Source organism: Gorilla gorilla, chromosome 14 (assembly GCF_029281585.2).
Source record: "Gorilla gorilla gorilla isolate KB3781 chromosome 14, NHGRI_mGorGor1-v2.1_pri, whole genome shotgun sequence".
Taxonomy (NCBI): domain Eukaryota; kingdom Metazoa; phylum Chordata; class Mammalia; order Primates; family Hominidae; genus Gorilla; species Gorilla gorilla.
The window spans coordinates 61915173-61928403 of NC_073238.2; the positions used below are offsets into that span (position 1 = coordinate 61915173).

Below are 13231 nucleotides of genomic sequence, written 5' to 3' on the forward strand. Positions count from 1 at the left end.
GCACAGCATGTGTTCATGCCCCCAGTCACCATACTTCAGCTAACGCATTCCCTAGTGTCAGAACCATATGATATCACCAAAACAGACAGAAGTGAGAGCCATTCACCCGCCCAAGCTCACCCTTATTCTGCCAAGTCATAAGAGGCATGGCTATTGTTAGGTGCAGAGTAGGAAATAGATTTTTGCCAACAAAACACTAAGTGATTGGACCATAAGTTGAAGAAGTTTCAACTTGAGCATAATGCCAATGAGAATTCATTCAAGATTTTGAGAAAATGAAACATATAGTTAGATTGCATTTTAGAAAGATCACTAGCTGTAGGGTAGAAAACAAATGAGATGTGGTAAGCTTGGAGCTAGGGCGATCAATTAATAGTGGAGAAGTGTTGGTGGCCTGAGTACTCATAAGCAGTGGGAAGATAAAGAGGTAGAAGACTCAAAGGTATTTCAAAGGTAGACTTGTCAGGACTTGAGATTAGTGGGGAGGTACTCTGAGAGGAAGAGGAAGGAGAGAAGTGAAGGCAATATGTCTTGCCAAAAACCACTTATTTTTAAAGAAAGAGAAATGACTTGAAACAAACACCTAAATAGTTTTGTACTAGCTTAAGAATGAATAGGCAGATCAATCGAACTGAACAGAAAGACTATAAGCAGCTCAATTCCTTCCTACAAATGTTTATTATGATAAAAGTGACACAACCCATTAAGGATGGATTATTCAATGAATCATATGGAGATAAATGATTAACTACTAGAGGAAAAGTGTTAGCCCTTTCTTACACCAAAATGAGACTGAAGTGGATAGAAAACTTGCATGTGAAAAAAAAAATTGTAATAATTGAACAATAAATGGGTTTCATGGCACAGAAAGCTATTTTAAAGCACAAAAGAAAAAGGTAAAAATCATAAAGAAAAAGAATGACAGTCTTGATTACATAAAAAGTAAAAACATCATTGCATTGCCAAAAAAAAATTATAATAGAACCACTTAGGGATAAAGAGATTTTAATAAATGAAAGAAGTAGATTAGGAAGCCAAGAGCGAAACAAGCAAAGAGTATTAGAAAATTTACCTAAAAATATATGATTCGTTAAAAAAAAAAGAAGAAAAAGAAAAGAAAATTTATGGAAGCCTGGGCAACATGGTAAGACCCTGTGTCTCTACAAAAAAAAAAAAACAAAAAAAAAAAACAAAGAAAGAAAAAATTATTCAGACATGTTAGTAATCACAGAAGTAAAAACTAATATAATGAGAATGCTTCTCTTGTTAAATTGCATTACAAGACCCACTTATTGGTCTAACTGCAGTAAAATTAGTAATTTTTAAACAAAAGTTTCTGGAAGACAATTTTTAAAAAGGTTATAAAAAGGTTTAAAATGTTCATATTCTTTGACCCCCCAAAATTTCACTTTAGGAATTTATTCTAAGGAAATTGGAGCTGTACACAATAGTTACTATGTACAAGACATGTTCATTTTAGCAATTTAGAAATGAAAAACTTTAAGTGACTAATAGTAAGGAGTTGATTAAATAAATTTTGCTTATTACTTAAAAAATATATTTGGCAGCCATTTTAAAATTAAATTTTTCAAGGTATATTTAATAATGCAATAAAATATATATGAGTTAATATGTTTTAAAAGATATAAAGAATATACTTATCCTTCCAATATTTATTAGATGCCTACTATCTTCCAGGAATTGTTCTGTAGTATAATCACTGTGTGATTTGTTTTGTATATAGAATTCCAACTTTCTAAAAATTATATATATATGTGCATGTATGTGTGGATATATATATATATAGAGAGAGAGAGAGCCATAGCCATAAAAATATTTATGGAGAAACACAACATGGTGTTAACGATAGTTGCATCAGGATGATGGAATGTTCATTTACATTTTCTTATTTATTTTTCTGTGATTTCTAATTTTCTACAATGAACATGTATTAGTTACATACTTTCAAAAAATAATAACTTTTGATTTACCTTAATTTCACTCTGAACAAAGAAGAAACTTCTCTTTAGGCTATTTTAAAGAAAACACATTGGCATTTTCAAAGAGAAATTGACCCAGTTAAAAGGAAAAATAAAAGAAATAAATACCCAAAAAATGAAAAAGAAAGAAAACATTTACATCTGACTCTGCAAAGTAAAATTTCTCATCCCATAAAGGCTGGCACAACTCCACAGGCAGGCTGGCTCCTTCTCACCTGAGAGCACCTCAGGAACCTGCTCTAGAAACCAAGGTCCTTGGCCCTTCCTAGACCAAGGTCAAAGGCTCAGAAGTCAAGCACTTTGACTATCCTTGGTAAAGTAATCCCCTTTATCAGTTGGCATACATGATATAATATAAAATAGTTTAAGTTTAGCTTTTTAATAAATGGCTTTATGATGACTGATTCTATAGCAAGATCAGTGTTCATTTTACCTCTTCAGTAGGAAACCTTAAGTAAATTGGCACACTTGGTGGAAAAATATGAAATGTACAGACATGTCCTGGGTCAGCTTTTAGCAACAGCAAAGAGAATCTTGCCAGATTCAAGGGTTATGATGACCACATAGAAGTAAAATTTAAATTTCTGCCTAACGATTTGATGTCTATGTATCCTTGCCAGGAACTGATACCTGGTGTCACTGTAGGCTACTTACAATGCCTTGGGTAACTGACATCTCAGGGCACACACTCCTGTTTCTGCCACTCCTGCCTCTTCCGATAAAGTGTCATTAACCTAATTTTATGCATTTGGACATCAAGGATGAGAGAGCATTAGTGACTTGTCAAAGGTCACAGACGAGGCAGAGAGGATCACAGTTTGAGCCTGGCATGGACTTTGTGTCCTCCCCTTCTGCCCTCCTCAGAAACCCTGAACACATGCTGACTCATCCTAATATACAACCCAAGGGGTATTTATTGTGTGCCAGGCACAATGCTAGAAATGCTTGTTTCTAACTCTCACAGCACTTTTGCTGTGAGGTTGGTTTTTATTTAGTGATGAGAACATTGAGGTATTGTAACTGCCCTAATCTCACGCAGCTAACAGATGCCAGGATGAGACAACTTATATATATTATGCACAGAAAATCCCATCATTTCCAGTGCTTCCCCAGGAAGCTTCTTACTGCAGATCTCAATAACAACATATACACACATGCAGACTATAGGCTGATGATCTAACACACAATTACCCTTTTGGCCTGTTTAAGCCAATTCAATGAGCTTCAGTGTACCCATCCCTTCTCTGCATTTGCTTACTCCAGAATCCTATTCTAATCCTGCTCTGAAGCATAAAATGTGATAGTTTTCTACATTGGAGTAAGGCATACACCAGGAATCACTGTATACATATGATGAGACATGTACTATGGTTCAGCCTGGGATAATCAACTGTGCTTCCTGGATTTGCTTACATCCTTGTTCAGGATTTATTTAGTTTTATTAAATTACCTTCCCTTATACTATCTAAAGCAAACCTTCCTCAGACTCTAAGGCTGCATACACTGCTCAACAGAAATAGAATGCAAGCCACACAGTAATGTTAAATTTTCTAATGGCCACATTAAGAAAACATATAAACTAATAGGTAAAAGTCATTTTAATAACAATGTTTTTAAAAATCAAATCCAGTTGACCCTTGAACAGCATAAGTTTGAACTGTGTAGGTCTGCTAATAAGGGGATTTTTTTCAACCAAACACAGACTGAAACTACAGTATTTGTAGGATGCAAAACCCACGTACAAAGAGGGCCAAATTTTCATATATACAGATTCTGGAGGGTTGACCTCAGGGCTTGAGTATGCACAGATTTTGAAAAATGCGGAGGAGTTGCATTTACCTTGCTCCCCAGCTTGCAGACGGCCTATTGTCGGACTTCACCTTGTGATTGTGTAAGTCAATACTCCTTAATCAACTCCCCTTTATATATACACCCATATTAGTCCAGTCCTGTCCCTCTAGAGAACCCTGACTAATACAAGGGGTCAGGCACAAGTATGCATGTGGAAGTGGGGGCTAGGGCTCAAGGCTATATGCAGGCATGTATGTGTTGGCAGTGTAGGATCTCTGGGCTGAGGTTCCTGGGTCAGCAGCAGCTGGGGTAACTCTGGAAAGGAGACAGAGAGAGATGGTGACTCAGGTACCTGAAGACGATGAAGGTGAAAAGCTGCGTGGCCCTCCGTGGTGAAGGCTGTAGGTGGTCCACTGCAGCTGTGCTGGCTATTGGTTTCCTTACTAAAGCTGCTGGAGTCCTCTAGAGCAAGCTGCTGGGGTCTGCTAAAGAGCACATTGCAGGGTTCTTGGCAGTGAAAGCTGTGGGGAGTGTGTGGTGGCCGTACAGGCTGTTGAGGTGCCTTGTGGGGAAGATTTGCTGGAGATCTATGCAGAGCAGGCCATTGAAGACTGCTGTGGCTCCCAGCATCTGGCTGATAACGATAGCATCTATCTTTCTTGTTTATACCCTGGCATCTTCAGATGTCTCAGCCATGCCAGTCTCCCCAGCAGTCCGGGTGGGGTGAAACTGTAGCTGGTCACTCTGTCAGTGCCCTGAAAAGCTGGGGAAGCTGCTTTTTTACCCAACTCTCCTTTTCCTTGTGAAGGTAACTTGCAAGCTATGGAATTCCTGCTCTGTGCTGAGCAGTGCTGGCCTGGAAGATGGGAAGGAGATGGAGTCAAAATGAAACTGTCCTTCTTAGCCTTTTTGTGAAGTAATTTTGGGATTATTTCTTCCACCGTAACTGCTTAAGTGGACTCTGGGGTTTTTCCAGAGTTATTTGTGTTTGTGAATAGCTATTTAATTGTTCTTTGTCGGAAGAATGAAGGCTGAGACCTCCTTCTCCACCATCTTGCTGACATTACTCTGCTTTCAGGTTCATCCTTGATACTCAAGATAATGTTGGTGAAAGCTCTAAAGTGCTCTATACATTCTAGCCATTGTTATTTACCCCCAAAGTTGTATTTTTTGATGCTATAATTTTAAATAACATATTTAAAGCACTTAAATTTTTGTAAAAATAATAAAATCACTATGACATCGAGAAAAGTTTATCTCAATTTTGAAATGTGAATTTTATTTTGCATTTAAATTTATATCATCTTCTATGTTGTTACCTTACCCATAATATTCATGTTTGCCAAATAGTGTTTAATAATCCATTGAATTGATTTAAAATTTTTATTTGAACCTTTGGACATTTCAGTTGAGATCATATTATTTTTGAGATCCATTTCTACTTATTTTTAGGTTATACAAGTTTTCTTTTAAAAAAATATTTAACTATCAAAGATATCTTTAAATTTTCTTTCTAGGTATATGTCAGAACACCAAGATTCAGAAGTGATTGGAGTCCCATAGGAATCTTATAGGAGCTCATCAACATTTGTGATAACCGATGCTCAATGACATGGTATTTTTTTAAATAAAATCCAATGGAACAAATACTGGACTCATACTTCAATCCACCATTGGATTAACATTAAATTGTTATAAGCTTAAAATAGATGCTTATACTATAAGATGTTACATGTAAGCCTCACAATAACCACAGTAAAAACCTGTATAAGATACACAAAAGATAAAGAAATCAAAACATACCACTACAGAAAATTATCTAATCACAAAGAAAGACAACAAGAGGAAGAAAGGAACAAAGGATCTACATGTCCCACCAGACAAACTAGAAAATGTATAATTCACAGAGTATTGGGTAGATTACTCACAGCGGTCTTGTCTTACTAGCAGGCAATATTTGGCCCTCGACTAAATGCTGCTCTGGTCCCACTTAAATCATACAAGCAACCCATTCTCCACACGCACAAAAAATCACTTTCCAACTACTTTAAATACATACCGAAAAAAGCTCAAGCATATTTACAGGAATACAAAAATCAAAGATCACCAGGCACACCAAAGAAGTAGGAAAATATAGCTATAATGAGGAGAAAAATAAACCAATCTAAATTGGTCCAGAACTGGCACAAATATTAAATGTTAAAATTAGCAGAAAAATACATTAAGACAGTTATTATAACTATTTAAGATGTTCAAGAAGTTTCGCAGAACCATGAAAAAAATCAATTAGTAATTCTAGAGGGGAAAATTACAACTGAGATGAAAAATACAATGGATGAGATTGATAGAAAATCAGATCTTGCAGAAGGTTAGTAAACATGAAGATAAAGAAATAAAATCTATGTTAATTTTATTTATCTTTGTTTACTAACCTACAGATTAAAAAAAATTAGAAAAAAAAACCCCAAGTATCAGTGAGCTGTAAGATAGCTTTAAATAGATTAATATACATGAAGTTGAAATACCCAAAGAAGACAAGGGGGATAGAAAAAAATGTTTGAAGAAATAATGGAGAAAACTTTTTTGTATTTGATGAAAAAACTGTAAACTCACAGAACTGAAACTCCAAGCACAGGAAACATCGAAAATATTATGCCAAGGCATATCATAACCATAATGAAATGGCACCAAATCAGTGATAAAAGGAAAAATCTTAAAAGCAGAAAAAAAGAGAAGACATGTTATGTAAAGAGGAACAAAAATAAAAACAATGGCATAATTCTGATCAGAAACATTGCAAGTGAGAGGACATTGAAGCGGCATTTTTAAAGTAGTAAAATAATAAAACTATCAGTGTGGAATTTTATACCCAGTGAAAATATCTCTTTAAATGAAGATAATATAAATATGTTTTCAGGCACTCAAAAGCTGAAAGAATTAATCATCAGCAGACCCACACTATGAGAAATGCCAAAAAGAAGTCCTTCAGACAGCGTAAACAATTATTAAAGTATAACTGACACTCAGCAAACTGAGTAAATCTGGACATACGTATACACCTGTGTAACCATCATCACAATTAATATAATGAACCTATTCATCAGACCCAAAATTTTCCTTGCACATCTTTGTACCCTCTCCCACACCCTACCTTCTAACCAGGCAACGATTGGTCTGTTTTTGCCATTATAGATGAGTTTGCATTGTGGAGAACAAGGGACAGTTGCCTGCTAAGCAAGACCAGCCAGTCAAGGAAAACAACCATAAATACTCACTGGTTACTATACTACAGCTAAATCTCCCTTCTATCTAGCTTCTTCTTTATTGTATCAATAAGAAAAGTGAAGGCTAAGTATTTAACAGACCTGTCAAAGGTCACACTGCAAGTTAAGTGACAACACCAAGTTCAAACCTAGGTCATTGGATTCCAATTTCCAAACCTTTCTATTAAAGTATACTATAAATGTCTCTTCAGAAATGCATTAAAGTACATAATTCAAAATTTCCCTCCCAAACTTAAATAACTCAAAGCATGTAATGATATTATACAATTTCTCACATCCTATTTCAGACTTTGAAATTTATCACACTTTAGACTTACCAAAAAGCATCATGTAGATGTGCTCAGCAATTTGAAACAGAAACTTTTCCATTTCTGATTCAAAGTGTGTAACTAAATCCATTCCATGTTTTGCTATATTTGCTATCATAATAATGTGATGTATGCAATCCATTATAGGCCTTCTGTGAATCTTTAATGCCTATTTTATGGCTCTATTTTATTCTCAATAGTTAAGATATATATATATAATATTCACTAGCTATATATAGAACATATATATATATCAATATTCACTTGACATATATATAGAATATTTTTTAAATATTCACTTCACTTGATTTATCTCTTACATACAGTTTAATTTTTCCAGACTTTGAACTTGCTTTTTTTCATATTTTCTAGTTACATGATTTGACATTTGGCTTTTACTCTTCAAGGAAACTGATTTATCCCAACAATCTTTCTCTCCTCTAAAATATTTATGAAAAAACTTTTCAAGTGCTCAAATGACAACTGAAAACATTTTTATTGATCACCATTAGCAACTTCCAAAAACATATTATTTATTAACTTCTTCCTAGCCTCCTACCTACTACTCCAACTCTACTGTTTCTTTTGTCAAACTTGAAAATTCTGATCCATTTATTTTACTTCACTTCTTCAGGTAGTTTCTCAATTTGGAAAAATTGTAACGTTGTTTGCTGGACAAGGCTGACCTCTAAGAATCTGATCGATGACTCACTATTTGAGATCCCTATAGCTGGCTCTATGACCAGCTAAGCATCCGTGCTTCCAACTCTTTAAGGCTTTGTCGCTACAGCCGTCACCAAAAAAGACATTGAAGGACCAATAATCTCTACTTTCCACTTGCCTCTCATGATGACTCTATGTGGTAGTGACCTTTGGGAAGTGGGGTTTGCCTAGCATGCAAGAATGTGGTGTGCCGCCACTCCTCCAGTCCTGCATTAATTGCAGACATCTCTAATCCCTGCAGCCTTCTCCACTAAGCCAGGCTTGGCCTCATAATAATTTCCTACAGTTCTGTAAATCAGAAGTCCAACACAAGTCTCACTGGGCTATGATCAAGATGTTGGCAGGGCGGTGTTTCTTTCTGGAGGCTGCAGGGGAGAATGTTGCCTTGCCTTTTCTCACTTTGGAAGGCTACCTTCATTGGCTCCTTCCTCCATGTTCAAAGTCAGAAAGAGAAGGGCAAATCCTTCTCACATTGCTTCATTCCTACTTTTCTGCCTCAATTTTCCACTTTTAAGGACTGGTGCAATTAGATTGGGCTCACCTAGAAAATCCAAGATATTCTCCCCATCTCAACCTTAGTCATATTTGCAAAGCCCATTTGGTCATACAAGGTAACATAGGCTCCAGGGATTAGGACTTTGGACATCTGACTATTCTGCCATCTGCAGATAAATGTATATTCATACATGCATATCTAAAATGATTAAGATACACTAAGAAACAATGGGCTTTTTAATATATAGGATATAATTTTATCTGTGTAAAAAATATTTCTTATATCTACATTTAATGTGATGTTTGCAAATATGTAACAAAAGGAGGAAGACTCAGTCCTTAGTTATATATAAACGGTCTTCTACAGTGAGGAATGGGATTAGGAGTGGATAGGAAAAACAATGTACACATTTTACTTGACTTAAACTTACATTGTTTGATTTTTTTAAGCACATGGGGATTTTTATATTGTTATTATTTAGACAGCATCATGTTAAAAAACAGATCTACAAAATAAAATCACGGTAATTTTTAATATACCATATTATGGAAATATGTTACATCTTAGACTATATTTCTGTTTTTAAAAAGTGGTCAAAAAAATCACATGTACAATACTAAGAGGAAATACTTTAAAATTGTGGACAAGAAATGAGTACAGCTATTTATTAAAATTATGAAACATGATTGGGGAATTTACAAAGACAACTGAAATAAATACACAGATATTCTACAAATGTGATAGAGGAAATTGAATATTATACTGACATTAAGTCTTCCAAAATAATTTATTGGTTAACAGACTGGCCCAATAAAATATTAATACATTTTTAAATGCAATAATAATTAGAGCCATATGGTAGTGGCACCAAATTCAATTTCTGCAGAAGTGGAAGAGAATAAATAGCCAAGACATACGTGCATAAAAAGAGACACACACACACTCTATTTGAAGAATTATTCAAGCTTATCTTAACACAAATTCCAAAAAGAATTGTGAATAGTTTAATGCAGGGTTTCTTGACCTCAGTGTTACTGATATTAGGACCTGATAATTCTTGAGGGTGGGGAGTACCCAGCAGATATCAGTAGCAATCCCACCCCACCCACCTCTCCTGTCCTCCACCTCTGGTTGTGTCAACCAAAAATGTGTTTAGACATTGCCAAATGTCCCCTAGGAGAACTATTAAAGTTTTATATATATATATATTTCAAGTATCAGTAGTGTGTGTGTATATGTGTGTATATATATATATATATATATACACTTTAATATATATATATATATATACACTTTAATATATATATATCTTTTTTCAGACAAATATCAAAAGAAAAAAGGTTTTTTTCCTCACCTCACTAGTAATCAAAGAAATACATATTAAAATAAGAAGCATACTTTTTATTTAACAAAATTTAATCAAAACAGGGGCAACTAAAATGTGTGAGATACTAAACATTGGCAAAGCTGGATTAAAATAGCACTGATTGTGGGAAGGAAAGTTCATAAAAACTTCCGGAAAGATTTCTAGAAAGATATTTTGCAATATGTAACAAGGGCCTTACCTGTCATTCTAGTAATCTTGTAATATAGTATTATTGTTCTGGAGTCTTCAGGACTGTAACCTAAGGAAATAAATCAGAGATACTAAGAAATACATGGTTTAAGATGTTTATTACAGAATTATTGAAAATAGTAAAAGTTAGTTTCCAATAATAGGTGAGGGGTAGAAATAAATAAGATATAACCATATAATAAAATATTAAAAGCACATGTTTGAAAAATAAGTATATTGAAAACTGCTTGTGATATACTATTATATGGAGAAGCTAGAATACAAATCTGTGTCTAAATTATGCCCCAGCACCTGCTGTGGTACTCATTATGTATTTGCTGAATTAATGAATAAACAATTACAATTTCAGATATGTATGTCAAATGGTAAAAACTTGTAATTACTATTGCGTCAACCTAATATAATGGGGTAGGGAGTATTAAGAAGTGGTAACTGAAATGTGTGAGGTTAGAAGAGAGAAAAATAAAGGGGAGAGTAATAAGAATTTAGCTACTTAAAATTAGTTTTGGTAGCTAGACTGAATTTCTCAAACAGAAAGGAGTGAAAGTGGATTTGGGTGATTTCAATTTTTTTTGAAACTTCTAAATTTTCCAATATTTGTATAATAAATATATTACTTCTATAATTATTCAATTTCTTTTAATTTGAGAAGTCCCTCTGGATTTTCAAACTCCATTCTCATTTGACTTCTTCTGCTACAGACCAGACTGTCAAATGATGTCACAAATCAACTAGATTATTTGGTATGTGCAACATAGTCCATTTAATTAATATCTAAAAAAAATGATTGCAATACAGTCCTCTTCTAACTCAATAATAGTTAAGGAAAGACTTAACACCAAAGTGGGTGCCTGTCTAGGTCACAATCCCCTTCAGCAATTCTCTTTCACAAGCTTTCAATTCATGTGACTCAGTCCCTATTCGATCCACATTTGTGTGTGAAAACTTTGCAAGACACTTTTCTGTGTGCTTCACCAAATAACAAAGGATATTGTCTCTGCAGCACTTCTGTTATCAACTAATTCTGTGGTTCCACCAAAACAGCAATCAAATCCCTCTGGCATCAGTTGTTGGACTGCCAGTATCTTCCATTATTACTCAAGAGATAATTATTTCCTGAAGGTTTACAGATGTTTTCCCATTTCTATTTTTTACTGTATTTAATTAAAATATGAACTGAAACAACCAGACAGCATTTCAAAATTCAGTGCCCTCCATTGGCTTGGTTTTCCCTTAAAATTCATAGACGGGCTTGTCTAGAATCCTGTAACCCTTTTCATCTCCCTTGTCCATAACTATGTGAACTGCTCAACGAACGCTATAGGATTGTTCTTTTTGTTTCTACTTAGCCTTCAGAAAAAAACCCTTAAAGAGCACTCCCAGGAGAGAGTAAGCAAAAAAAAAAAAAAAAAAAAAAAAAAAGCAAGCCATTCTAAGACTTCTGTTATAGTCTATTACTCTCCTGCCCCCTCATTTAGTAAGTTTAGCAAACACCTCTAGGCTTCCTCCTCACTGTTCACATAGTTCCCATAAACAGGCTTAGCTCCCTAGCAAAAATTGTTTTTCTATCTTTTCCAAAAGAGATTAAGTTTTCAGTTGTAGTTAACCACAGAATCTCTACAGCCACCACAGAACATTAACTAGTGTGCACTGGTTTTGTCTAATGAAATCATAAAACTATTATAATCAATATTTGGTAATAAAATTTCAGAATGGGCCATCTTTATGATGTTAAATATGAAGCAAATGAGATAATTACCATATAATATGTTGCCTATCAAAAGCCGTGATTACTTGCTGACCAGTAACTTTCCTTTATGCTGAAGTTCCTTTTTGATCTCGTGGTCAGATGTCCATTTAAGTTAGCCCCCAAAACTGAGATTTTTTTTTTTTCCAGCTGGAGTCTCAGTCTGTTGCCCAGGCTGGGGTGCAGTGGCATGATCTCGGCTCACTGCAACCTCTGCCTCCCAGGTTCAAATGATTCTCCTGTCTCAGCCTCCTGAGTAGCTGGGATTACAGGCGTGTGCCACCACGCCCAGGTAATTTTTTGTATTTTACTAGAGACAAGAGTTTCACCATTTTGCCCAGGCTGGTCTCGAACTCCTGAGCTCAGGCAATCCACCCACCTCAGCCTCCCAAAGTGCTAGTGTGTCTGGAGTTAGTTCCTTCCGGTGGGTTCTTGGTCTCGCTGACTTCAAGAATGAAGCCACAGACCTTCATGGTGAGTGTTATGGCTCGTAAAGGTGGCATGGACCCAAAGAGTGAGCAGCAGCTAGATTTATTGTGAAGAGCGAAAGAACAAAGCTTCCACAATGTGCAATGGGACCCCAGCAGGCTGCCGTTGCTGGCTGGGGTGGCCAGCTATTATTTCCTTATTTGTCCCTGCCCATGTCCTGCTGATTGGTCCATTTTACAGAGCTCTAATTGGTCCATTTTACAGAGTGCTGATTGGTGCATTTACAATCCTCTAGCTAGACACAGGGCACTGATTGGCGCATTTACAATCCTCCAGCTAGACAGAAAAGTTCTCCAAGTGCCCACTTGACCCAGGAAGTCCAACTGGCTTCATCTGTCAATCCCCCCTCTAAACAGGACACCGCAACTGCTGTTGGGAATTGGGTGGTGACCGCTCTAGCTACTTACTGCTGGATAGGGGCGAAGAAGGGGCCCTGCAGTGTTAGTGTCCTCCAGAGGGGAACTCTCTAGGCCAGCCAAAGGGTCAGTGGGTTGGTCCAGGGGGTCCTCAGTAGAAGTTCTTAGTTGAGCTCATTTGGGGTTCCATTCGTAAGACCATCTGTAGCTTGATGGCCTCGATCCTGGAGGAAACAAATTTGATAAGGAGGTTAAAAACACAGAGCCCAAAGGCGAGTAATAGCAAGATGGCTGTCACAGGACCTAGAAAGGGGAGAAGCTATGTTGCCCAACTCCAGAGGTTGGTATAAGAGTTTGAAAGGTGTTGTCTGATGTCAGAAGCCTTCTCCTGTAAATGCTGGGTGGCATCTCGTATGATCCCTGACTGGTTAGTGTAAAAACAACACTCTTCCCCTAAGAAG

The 13231-nt window shown here is 36.0% G+C and overlaps 1 long non-coding RNA gene across 1 annotated transcript in view; it reads right to left on the minus strand.

The window, feature by feature from the left end:
* The window catches only part of LOC129526235 (uncharacterized), a 272494-nt gene extending 259500 nt beyond the window's left edge, over positions 1–12994 (minus strand). Inside the window, exons 1-2 of the long non-coding RNA XR_008670834.2 lie at positions 12822–12994; positions 10168–10227 (exon numbers count right to left, since the gene is read on the minus strand). This is a non-coding gene — a long non-coding RNA (uncharacterized lncRNA). The remainder of the gene's footprint in view (positions 1–10167; positions 10228–12821) is intronic.
* Positions 12995–13231: the final 237 nt, after the last annotated feature.